General features: G+C 37.5%; 1 non-coding gene across 1 annotated transcript; it reads left to right on the top strand.

Moving 5' to 3' along the window:
- The first annotated feature begins 10,439 nt into the window (after positions 1–10,439).
- On the top strand, positions 10,440–10,521 carry Trnas-cga. The gene has a single exon. It is a non-coding gene; the product is annotated as a tRNA-Ser (tRNA).
- Positions 10,522–12,841: the final 2,320 nt, after the last annotated feature.

Raw genomic sequence — 12,841 nt, 5'->3', positions numbered from 1 at the left:
AACATTTATCGATTTCTACAAAATAAATCGAATCAAAAACTCGAATTAAAAAAATCAATTCATTCGATTCTTGATGCTCCAAACATCGATTCAAAATATCGATTAATCGTAATGACAACTTAAATATTCGAAATATCAATTTAAACTCAGCCAAAGCTAGTACGGATGCTGATATTGGGTGCCACTCATATAAACCAAGAAGCAATTAAACAGTTTGAAATGCATACTTACCGATACTAATGATGGCAAATCACATGACACGATAACTATTACTAATATTCTAAAATATTTCAACAAATGTATATTTTTTCATTCTCCACAAATTATCAACTATTTATTGTAAAATGCATAAATGTTATAATTGTGAATAAAACTAAAATATAGGGATTTCTTATGAACAAACGAAAACTATAACATTTTTTATTGGTTTAGTATAAAAAAATTTCATTATCGGTATTTTACTAGTACTACCGATGAATCTATGACAAAAGGTCGAAGAACAAAAAAGAAGGGACAAAAGGTCGAAAATCTTTTTTCAAAGAAGGAAAAAATTCTCACCAAGCAAATCATTTTCGACCTTTTGTCCTTTCGACTTTTTGTCTTTCGACCTTTTGTCCTTTCGACGTTTTGTCTTTCGACCTTTTGTCCATGAACCCGATTCTGATCGATGTAGTACCGTTGAATCGGTATTCAGCAAAAGTAGTCGGAGCCGGAATCCCTAATTGACCACCTACTTCATAAATGAAACTAACGTTAGAAAAGTTAACGATGAAAAGGGTGTATGATATTTAGTCTGTTTGTCTGTGGTAAACCTGTCTGAACAGATTATTCCGATCTATTGTTGATTGATGTCATTGTTGATTTGATTGCATAAAATTCGATATAGTGATGCCAGATATTCAAGTTAAGCCAATATAGGGGGTAGTGAATAAGTGTAAATTATATCTGCATGTAAGTAAACATTTTTTCAGACTTTCTTTTGACCGTCAGGCTAAAGCAGGCTAAAAACGGCTTTCTCTGCATTTCATAGTATTAGTTTCAAACTATTGGATTAACATGTTTCAGACTGCGGAAATGTGCGCGTCCAAATGATTTTTAGTGTCAAAAAGGTGCAAAATTTTATATAAAACCTTCAATAACTTGAAAAGTATGAGAGATAAAAATATGCTCTTTTGGAGAAAGTTATGCGTTTTTGCAAGTAACAAATAACACTAGAACAATTGAAAATTGTACAAAATCATCCAACCAAGTTATGATGAAAAAAGTGATTTTTAGGGGTGTTCCACAAAAAACTTCACAAATGTACATGAAAATCAAAAAATATGCATACGGTGTCTTCAGCAAAGTTGTTTCTTCTAATATTACCTACAACTTTCCCGAATAAATTTTATTTTTAAATTCATAAATACGAAAAATAAAATTTCGTTCTCACTTATAGGTGGATTAATCACCAAACTGACACTTTCATAAAATAGCGATTATTTTATGGAAAAACTTTCCCGAAGACACTATAGTACTAAAATCATGTTTTCAAGGTCAAAACAATTTCGATCACGTTTTTTCAGCGACGGCTACAGTGTGCAGTGGGTGGTTGTCAATGTAGTAGGTCCAGTTAATGGGATGTTTCTTCCTCGTAAACGATATTACAGAGCATTTTCCTATACTCACGGTCAAATGATTCCGTCTGCACCAGTCGACGAAAACATCGAGCAACTTTTGTAATTTTTGACAATCTCGGTATGATTCAATTGTCAAGTATAATTTGAGATCATCGGCGTAAACTAATTTGCATCCGGAGGGTAGCGTTAAGCAGACATCGTTGAAAAATATGATGAATAGTATTGGGCCCAGATTGCTGCCTTGAGGGACCCCCAGTGCTACTGTTAAAGGCATCAGATTCTGTGGAGCCCAGCTTAACGCGTAACTGTCTATTGGCTAAGTAAGATCTTAGCCAATCCACGAGCCTGCGAGCCATGCCTAGTCGCTCTAATTTTGCCAACAAGATATCATGGTTTACTTTATCAAAAGCCGATTTTAAATCAATGTATATAGTGTCGATTTGGGAACCTTTTTCTATTGTGTTAATGCAGAACGACGAAAACTGTAGCAAATTCGTGGTGGTTGAACGTCCGGCCAAAAATCCATGCTGATCTTGCGAAATATACGACTTAACTGCTCGGAAAATACGATCATTAACCAGGATCTCAAACAATTTTGATCCCGCACTTAGCGATGTTACCCCACGGTAGTTTGTAACGTTGCGCTTATCTCCCTTTTTGAAGGCAAGGAACATAATCGATCTTTTCCAGTCTGTTGGAAACACTGACTGTGCAATTGATAAATTGAATAATGTTTTAAGAGGACCACTTAGAGTATCTGCGCATTTTTTAAATATAATTGACGGGATTCCGTCTGGACCAGGAGCTGATGATGGTTTCAGCTTCGCAAATCCAGCTAGGATATCTGCTTCGTAAAATCTATCGATATTAATGTTGATTATATCAGTTGGTTCATCGAGTAGAGCTTTTTCGATCTGTTGGGCTGTTGTCGTTCCATCATCAAAAGCACCGGAAAAGTGCTTTGCGAACAGATTACAGATGTCCACTGTAGTATCCGCAAATTCATCGCCAAGGAACATGGTGGATGGTAACCCAGTTTCTTTCCTTTTCTCATTAACAAATGACCAGAAACGTTTAGGATGGTTCTTCAAATCACTCTGTGTACGGTTCACATACCTGCTGTACAATTCACGACTATTTTTTTTGTATCTTCGGCTGGCTTCATTGAATCTTCTCACACCGATTGGAAGATAATTTTCTCAATGCCTTGGAGCGCTTTCGCTTGAGATGTCGCAGATGATTATTGGCCCATCGAGGACTCTGACGGGGGCGAGTTGCAGCAGAGTATGATTGAAAATAGAAACAGCTACGTTAACATCGGTGGCGAGGCTCAATTTTGACCAGTCGATTTCTCGCATGGTCTCATTTAATGAAATGAAATCCGTTTTCGAACATCCGAACGACATCTTGATCGCTGAACTTGATTGGAGCGGTGCATTGCAAGGATGTTAGTAGAGGAGGATGCATTGGGTCAACTGGAACTAGTGCTTCATGTGGTTCCATAAGGTTACACATCGGCAAGGCTTCATCGTTAACGAAAAACAAATCGAGTATCCGATTCAAGCAGTTCCTTGTGACATTGAGCTGTTTCATATTGAGCAATGACATGCCGTCAAGGAAATTCAGACTGGAAGAGATGGATTCCGAAGCCTCAGGATAGGCGTATCCCGTTGACGCAAAGTTCCAGCTCACATCCGGTAGATTGAAATCCCCGAAGATAAGGTGCAAATCATGCAACTTGAATGAATAAGATACCGACGAGATAGACCTGATATGTCGTTCGATGACGTCAGAATTTCTAGATTGGTCAGGCGGGATGTATACGACACCTACACACACAGTACGCACCCCACCATCTATGTTGACGAAAATGTGTTCAAGGTCATCATCAATTCCTACGTAATTGCAGGATGAACTAAAACCTCTCCGAACAGCTACTAAAACTCCGCCTCCTCGTAATTTTCCGGAAATGTTTGGATCACGATCTTTCCTATATACCGTGTATTCACAGCCAAAAAGCTGAGTAGAGTTGATTTCGTTATTCAGCCAGGTTTCCGTTAGAACAATTACGTCATAGTCTCCGTTTTGCGTCATAATATAAAAATCGTCGATCTTCGTCCGTAAACCTCTGACATTCTGATAATAAATGCTGAAGTTGTTGTTGTTTTCCTCCTCGCTTGAGTAACACGTTCGGTTCTGAAAATGTTGGGATCCTCTTAAGGCTGGTGCAGTATCTCTTGGTGCTTCGGAAGGACATATACTGTTCATGGCATTACCTGGGCCACCTAGTTCGTTAGGTTGGGCATCACATATCAAATCCATCGCCGTCGGATAGTATCCAGGTAGTAGCAGTACGTCGGGATGGCCAACATCTTCAGGAGCCAATGTTGGCAATGAGATCAAGGACGACTGAAATAGTTGAAGATTGCTGACTACAAGTGTAGAATCCTTCCTAGCCTCGACAGGACATATACTATTCTTATAGTTACCTGGCCCAGCCAGGTTTTCACGCTGGAGGGAATTCGTAGTATCCATCGAAGAAGGGTTGAGTCGGGATGCGTACAGCTGAGCAGTTTCGTCTAATTGCTATGCCGAGAAGTCAATCCTTTGTCGTGCAGTATTTAGGCGCTTCGCAAAGATCGGACAGTCTAGACTCCATGACGAGTGAGAAACGTCGAGCAGCTTATCGTAGGGGAAGGTGCGGTTTGTGTTCATTAGATGACAATTAATGCATTTTGCGAAATCACTTTGACACTCGCTGACCTGGTGATCACCGCAATACGTCGGTAGCTTCGATAACCCTGCATCGCTCCCATCCGATGTAAAGGCGTTGTCGGTCGATGAGTTCTTCAAATCCGCGGGCGTCAGTTTCTAGAATTGCTGACACTTGATTGCTACTTCGCGTTTCGTTTTTGATGATTCGCACTACTTTCATACTAAAGCATTCCAGACCACGATTTTGCTTCATCAATTTGGGAAGAAACTCTTCCTCGCTCACTTCCTTGGAAAATCCGATGACCTTAACTCTTGGCTTCAAGGGTCTTTGAATTTCCACGACATACTTGTCAGCGAACATCTCAGAGGCCGTTTTTGACAACTTCTCAGCATGGTCTTTGGTCTCACACCTCACTGTAACTTCACCAGTTTCCTTCATATGAACATTTGTTATTGAAAAAGTCACGGGATCCAATTTGGAACAAAGATCGGCTTTCGTAGACTCAGCGGACTGCGCTTGCTTCGGTTTAAATGAGACTGTTTGTTCCATTTTAATGACTGTCTTAGTCTTTGGCTGCGGTGTGATGGAGCAAGGAGGGTTCTTAGATGGTAGTCGAGAGGCAGATGATCTGTCTGTTTCACTTTTGGCAATTTTGCGGCGTTTCCCTGAACGAAGGGTGCCGCCCTCCTCAGGATCAGGTGTGGTAACGATAACAGCGCGGGATGCTAACATGCCGTCAGAGACTGCTGGAGCTTTACGTTTTGCCCGGTTAGTGAGAGCGCCGCCCTTAGAGCTAACTACTTGCGCAAACGACGGTGCAATTCCACTTGACGATTCAGTAGTTGCATAGAGGGAAATTGGGGATTGAACTGTGGTAAGACTGCTCACAGATGGTAGGTTTTTGTTGTCGATTTCCGAACAACTCGAGAGATAATAGCAGATTCAATGCTCTTCGAGTGGGCATCTAACATACTTTTGAGAGTAGCATCATACTTGTTTACTCGGTCGTACACATCATCAAGTCTGGATACAAGCTGAGTGCAAAGCAACCGAATGTCGTTCAGAGTTTTCCTTTTTTTTTCTACAGTCAAAGCACAAATACTTCAATGCATTTATTGCTACGCATAGCGTTAGCGGCTGCAGAACTGATTTCAGCACAACGTATATGTAGGATTTGCTCGCGTCCTCCGAAACAATAGATCCGATCATTTTCAGCAGTGATGTTCTGAGCGCACACAGTACAAATCACAGATGTCATTTCTCCCCTCAACCTCCCCTTTGCTGCCGTCAAAGACGGCTCCGAACAAAGCAGATCAATAGGAAAAACCGCGAAATGCAATCTGTTTTATTGGAATTCTCGTGGTAGCCGTTAGAAACTTATTCACAAATAGCACTAATCTAGAGGTCGTCTCTTTAACTTCAATTTTTGAACAGAAAATACATTTACACGAACCGAATACAACACGGAAGTTTAGATACAAACGGCAGCTTATCTGGCGATACAACCGTTCATACACGATACACGTTTACTATATTAGGGTACTTTATTGTAAAACGAAGTTCGTAGTTCAAATTATTTTTACAGACAAATTCAAAATTAACATTTACCTGTTGTTTAGAATGAAAATTTGGTTTACATTGATTGAAAATATCATTTTAGAAGAGTTTTGAACTTATGCCACCACAATTTTCTGAACTCAAAAGGGATAAAAACTGTTTATGATTTCCGTAAACTGTATATATTTCAACTAAATTTCTATCAGAACTTACGAGTATAATCTATAGATTGGATCCAATGACAAAAATAAACGTTATTGTTCGAATTATTGGATTTTATAGCAAAAATCATTGGAAAACTGGAATTTCTCATAATTTTACCTAAATTTCATATATGTCCACTAATAAATTGTCCAAATGTATTTCACTACATCAAAACATCATAATAAAGCACTTCAGTAATCAAATAGAACTTTTAAATTTAGTTTTGAACGTTGTGCGTTTGAATTTTGGTAGGTGTACGAATATGGAATTGGGTGAATTTTAGACATCAATTCAATACTTTTCTATTAATCCAGAGATGAATGTAAATGGAAACATTTTGTGATTGGCAAACAATAGATGACACCTAGTACCTTCAATGTGGATAAAGTATTTGTAGCTCAATACTTCATTTAATAGTTTTTTACTAACTTGATGTGGAAACAGTATCCTGTACGAATATGAAATTTGGCCACTGTATCTTATTGTTGTTATTCAGAGGTAATAAGGGAAGTCGGAATAATAAGCTCTGGAGGTCAAGGAACAACTCAATTTTAACTGTAAATTTCGTCGAAAATGTTTATTTAATTTTGTTTACAAGGAAGTCACCTAAAAATAATCGCAAATACTAAACTATACTGATGTAATCATATATAAGACAATACAAGGATTTTCAAACGATTTATTTCTCGTAATAAAACACAGCTATCTATGCAGCAGATATTTACTATCGTGTCGTTTGATTTTGGGGGTTTGCGACATAAATTGAATTTCACCGATGGTTTCGGAGTAACTATTAGGTTTGGCGCATTTTGCCCCACGTCATTAACTCCCATAGTTGCCAAAATGGTCTTTGATTTTTTTATGTTTTTATGTAGATTAAAACAAAATTAAATTTTGTTATGGCAATAATTGTTTTGATGGGAAATTTATATTCCGAATACTTTTTGTTATTATAACTAACCTTGTAACATTGTAGTGTTTTAAGATAAGTCCTTAACAAAATAACTAAATTTGACAATTGTTGTTATGAAAAACAAATTCTGAAATATTTACCGTTTTGATTCATATTACGGACACTTAAGGCCTCAGTGAAGTATGACCCAGCTTGGACCGTACAAAATAAATCATTCTGTATGATTTTTTAGCGTTATCGAGCGTCGAAAGCCCTTAACTTTCGGATGATGGGTAAAGAATACGCGTCCGCAACTTGAATAATTTTAAATAAAGCAAAACGTGTGGCTTTTTCATGATTCTTATTCCGGACGCTTCCTCACTTTTGCCTCATATTCCGGACGCTTTGATTCGAATTATGGACAGCTCATGATAATCATTAATGGAACAGTCAAATCATCAATTGAAATCGTTCAACCACTTAAGAGACGTCTAAGGTAGTTGGGCATTATAAATTTGCAATGATATTTATGGAAAAATCCTAATAAAACGAGCCTCGAAAATGAGAACTTTTGGACGGCGAAAATTGAAACGTTTCGTGTGAAATGTTTCCCATACAAACGAGAGTGTCCGGAATTTGAAGCTGTCCGTAATATGAATCAAAACGGTAGTTATTTTTCTGTTACGCTTTTCTGATCGAGTAACACATATGCGTTCATAGCCACTTCAATGTTTATATGTTCGCATAGCATTTCCCAAAAACAATACAATTATACCACCCAAACCAAACTAACAGCCTTTGCCAAACTATTTATTACAATCAAAGCGCTAATCTCATCTGCAACTATTTCGGTATTTCCACATGTCCAGCGTAAACCAAGAATTTGTGCTAACGGCTTTGAACGTTTCCCTATCCTGAAAGCAATACTGCAGCAAACATATCGGAAACCACTCTATGGGATGAATTTTCAAATATTAGTTAATACTAGATCTTCTTCCGTTCTGCTAGCTACAGCCTAATTTTAGTATAGGGTAGAAGCATCGGTATTGGTCATAGCGCCAATTGCAGCCATAGTGGATTATATACAATTTCACATAGAAAATTAAAATGAGACGTCTCGTGTTTAGTAGATTACATTCATATAACAGAGCTATATTCATTTATTTTTCCGAATTGATTCAAACTATAAAAGAAATAAATCATTATTCTTATCATTTCAACTCCCATACACCTAATTTGGCCAGGGTACTTATAATTTGGACACTCTCATAAGAAATCAATGTAGTTTGCCAATTTAGGAGCTGAAGTAAAAAGTATGGTCGAAAATGGTTCTGATGGCCTAATTTGACCAACGCAATTTCAATGCGACAAAAAGTTTCTGCTCTGCTAGTTTTGCTTCCATTTTGCATTATAACATAACATGTAAGGTTTTCCATAAATTATTTAACAATATTTTCACTTAGGCTAGCCAAAACCGATGATTCTACCCTAGAACTTTTCAAACAAATCTGCGACTTCTGCTACATACCGCAAATCGCAATCGAATAGCTTCATGTAGTTTCTGAACACCTATTAGATAGTCATAGCCAATAAAATGAGCTTAAACAAATTGGCATCGTTTGCTTCCCTCTAACAACACCGAGGAGGTTTTCAAATTTTGTCAAATCAAACGAAGGGGTGGCACTACGCATTCTAGCTGTTATTAGCATTTGCAGGGATAGGGAACGGACAGACCCCAGCTGGTAGCTTTGCCCGGAGAGTTGAACCACGTGCATGTTGTAAATTTTTACACTTTGCCTGCCGCAGAGATTTTCGTATATGTACGTACAGTGCCAGAAGAGCCTTATCGACCGCCAATCGCAAATCACCGAGCGAGCACCAATGATAACCGGTATCATAACAATCATAATAATCAACCGCATCATGCTTCATGAAAAATTCATTAGGTATTTCATAAGTGTGTGCACGCGGTACGCAAAAGAGCATAAAGGGGATAAAGTTGGAATTTTTGTTTCTTTTTTTAGTATGGAGCTCTTCCAACTCAAAACGTAAATAAAAACGGCATTTCAGACCGAAAATTACATCAAAAATTTTGAAAAATTTCATAGCGTACGCTAAAAAGGATTTCTATAACATAAAAGTTTGTTACTCAACAACAGGCGTTTGATTTAAATGATGTCTGCAAAAAATTACTTAATTTTTTCTCCTGAATTTTTTTTAACACCATGTTATGCCATGAAATGCAATGCTAATACCGTTTTGATTCATATTACGGACAGCTTCAAATTCCGGACACGCTACTTTGTATGGAACACATTTCACCCGAAATGTTTCAATTTTTGACGTTCAAAAGTTCTCTCTTTCGAGACTCGTTTTAATAAGCTTCTTCCATAAATATCTATGCAAATTTATAATGTCCAACTACCTTAGACGTCTCTTTAGTGGTTTGACGATTTCAATTGATGATTTTACTGTTCTATTAATGATTATCATGAGCTGTCCGGAATTCGAATCAAAGTGTCCGGAGTATGAGGCAAAAGTGAGGAAGCGTCCGGAATAAGAATAATGAAAAGGCCACAAATTTTGATTTATTTAATATTATTCAAGTTGCAGAAGCGTATTCTTTACCCACCATTCGAAAGTTAAAGGTTTCCGACGTTCGATAACGCTAAGGAATCATACAGAATGATTTATTTTGTATGCTCTATGCTGGGTTATACTTCACTGAGGCCTTAAGTGTCCGTAATATGAATCAAAACGGTAAGTGATTATTTTCAAACTATAAAATTCAATATGCATTTTGACCTGGAAATACTCTATGTGAAGAGGGCAGCAAACATTCAGTTTTGCGTTCGCTCTAGCACTGGTGCGGCGGTAACAAAGAAACGTGCTGCGAAGCGCTATTGTCGCATTTATTTTAATTTTGGCTGCTTTTCTTTAATGCAATCCACTTGTCGAGTTTTTCTGCGACAAACTTTGACTTACCCCTTTTGTCCCATCATGGAAAGCTTTCAATTTCCCCTTGAGCAGATTTGAGAGCAGATGATGAAGTGTGGTCGTTTGGATGAGTCGTTTGAATTTTGTGAATATGTACTCGTACAGAAAGTATGTGTTAAATATCGTTGTCATCGTCACTCAATGACGCGTCATAAATTCGTGTGCTCTACCAAGCGAGAATTTGGTGAAAGCATGTGTGCGAGAAAATTTTAGTGCGAGTAGTAAAAGCAGTAAAAGAGTGATCTTATCTTGCGGCTTAACTTGGAAGCATGGAAGAGCAAATAAAAACGAATGTTTCCTTCATCCATCAAACCTATAGAGAGATGTGAATGTTGACAACACATTCCGCATAGCTTTTGGGATTTCTTATCACGGTAAACAACTCGTTAATTAGATTATCACGTTGTTTTCATTTCTGTGCGGTTCCTAGCTACAGTTCATCAATAAGAGAGAAGCAGTCGTGGCCGAGTGGTTAAGGCGTCTGACTCGAAATCAGATTCCCTCTGGGAGCGTAGGTTCGAATCCTACCGGCTGCGAAATAATTTTTACCGATTGGCAAATTGATACATTCAGTCATTGAAATGTTAATAGGGAGGAAATATGCCGCGAGCGGTTGTCTTTTAAACCGCTTGTTCCGTTCTTCGCGTTCTGTGTGATAGATTTTTATGCTATTCCACAGGTTGGTTCAGCCAATACTATGCCACCCGGATTATTAAGCTGTGTTAAGTGTTGCTAATAGATTATTATGCGAAACCATATTGCTCTTTTTAATGTATTCGAATCATCTGAGCAGAATCTCAATAGAGAAACTTAAAAGTTGATTGGAGTACCTTCACCTTTTAATTCCGCCCTAAATGCTTATATTTGACAGATACGCGTATTTCGACTACCACTTGCAGTCTTCTTCAGTGTCAGTTACTCGTTCCCTTTATCGGTTGGGTGACAAAACGTCGAAAGACAAAATGTCGAATGCCAAAACGTCGAATGCCAAAACGTCGAAAGGACAAAACGTCGAAGGGACAAAACGTCGAATGCCAAAATGTCGAATGCCAAAACGTCGAATGCCAAAACGCCGAAAGAAAAAAAAACGTCGAAGGGATAAAATATGGAACAGACAAAAAAGCGAATGTCTGACAAAACATCAATCTATTCAAGGATATCAAAGAATATGAAAAAATCGATTAAAATGTAACGTGAGATGCAAAAATTAAACAGTGTTTTGTACAGTTAAGGCAGTGACAATTTTTTTTCCAATGTTAATACCGTGGTATCGTATTTTTTAGTTGGTATTGGATGGTATATCAAAAAGTAAAATTGAAAATTGCCAAGACTTGGCGAAATTGTTGAAATTGATGATTTTGACAATATCTAAGTTTAAATCATCAAGTTATAAACATGTGTTAGAGTGTCTCATCAAAGTGTTAATATTAGTCAAACAGGGCCCAGATAGCCGTAGTGGTAAACGCGCAGCTATTCAGCAAGATCATGCTGAGGGTCGTGGGTTCGAATCCCGCTGGTCGAGGATCTTTTCGTGAAGGAAATTTTCTCGATTCCCAGGGCATAGAGTATCTTCGTACCTGCCACACGATATACACATGCAAAAATGGTCAATCGGCAAAGAAAGCTCTCAGTTAATAACAGTGGAAGTGCTGAGAAGCACTAATCTGAGAAGCAGGCTTTGCCCCAGTTGGGACGTAACGCCAGCAAGAAGAAGATTAGTCAAACATTTATCGTGTTTTGAAATAAAAATATCAATTAACCCCTAATTAAATTAATTGTATCGTATTAGGTTTTCATTATTTTTTCAATTGATACTTGTATTGTTCTTTCTATTTTGGTACTGTCTCACTATCGCTTAAATTATAAAACTGTATAAATACACTACACCACAAAAAAAACAACGTCTAAACTTAAGTCAGTAGTTCATATAGAAAACTTACTGGAGATCCTGACTTCTGTATATGTCATCCCAAAGTTTCAGAAAAGATTATCATGTTTTGGAAAATAATAAGCAGTTTCTGAACAGATAATCGATTCAGTTGTACTTATTCGACAAAAGAATGAGTAAGTTTTTAAAGAATAAAGAATTTACTAATTGTTTAAAATTATGTGTTAGTTGTTAGTAATTAGTTTACAACACATTAGAAAAGTTAAACATGCAAATGAAATTAGGTTATTGAAATTATCATGTTATATATTGATTTATATACTAAACAACATGAACTACAAACACTATAGTAACAATAGCATGATGTCACATTTACAGAACTCGAAGATAGACGAAACTGATTAGTTTGAACAACAGCAATAGATTAGTCAGTAAGAATCCAATCGATAGACATGCAATTCGCGCGCCTTGATTCACTAAAATAAAGTAGTTTTATTGAATGTAACCGTTGAACGCTTTTATCGGAAGGAAAAGACTAGAAGAAGAGTTGAAAAAGGATATTCATAGGGAAAGAAAAGGAAAATGATTATTCACATAACTGGGGGATCTGCGGAATCCGTTGCTGAAAAATACAACTTAACCCACGAACCTATACCCTCAACATCATGGTTGACTTGGTTGATTTGGTCACTTCTGTACTTCAAATTCAATTAGCTTCAGCTTAGCTTCTTCTGTCCTCGCCTGAAATGGATGTAAGAGTGACATTTTTCTGAAAAAAAAATTCCATGCATACTGCGATGAAAATTGTAAATTTTGCTGTTTCCAACGCCGTCCGCATCGCAACCGTTTTTTCCTTAGCAACACTAGTTATCCAAAATGACTGTTTTCGACGTTTTGTCCCTTCGACGTTTTGTCCCTTTCGACGTTTTGGGATTCGACGTTTTGGCATTCGACATTTTGGCATTCGA

This window comes from Aedes aegypti, chromosome 3 (assembly GCF_002204515.2).
Source record: "Aedes aegypti strain LVP_AGWG chromosome 3, AaegL5.0 Primary Assembly, whole genome shotgun sequence".
In the NCBI taxonomy this organism is placed as follows: domain Eukaryota; kingdom Metazoa; phylum Arthropoda; class Insecta; order Diptera; family Culicidae; genus Aedes; species Aedes aegypti.
Note: the sequence above shows the minus strand (reverse complement) of the source record. Positions and strands in the feature narration are given on the sequence as shown.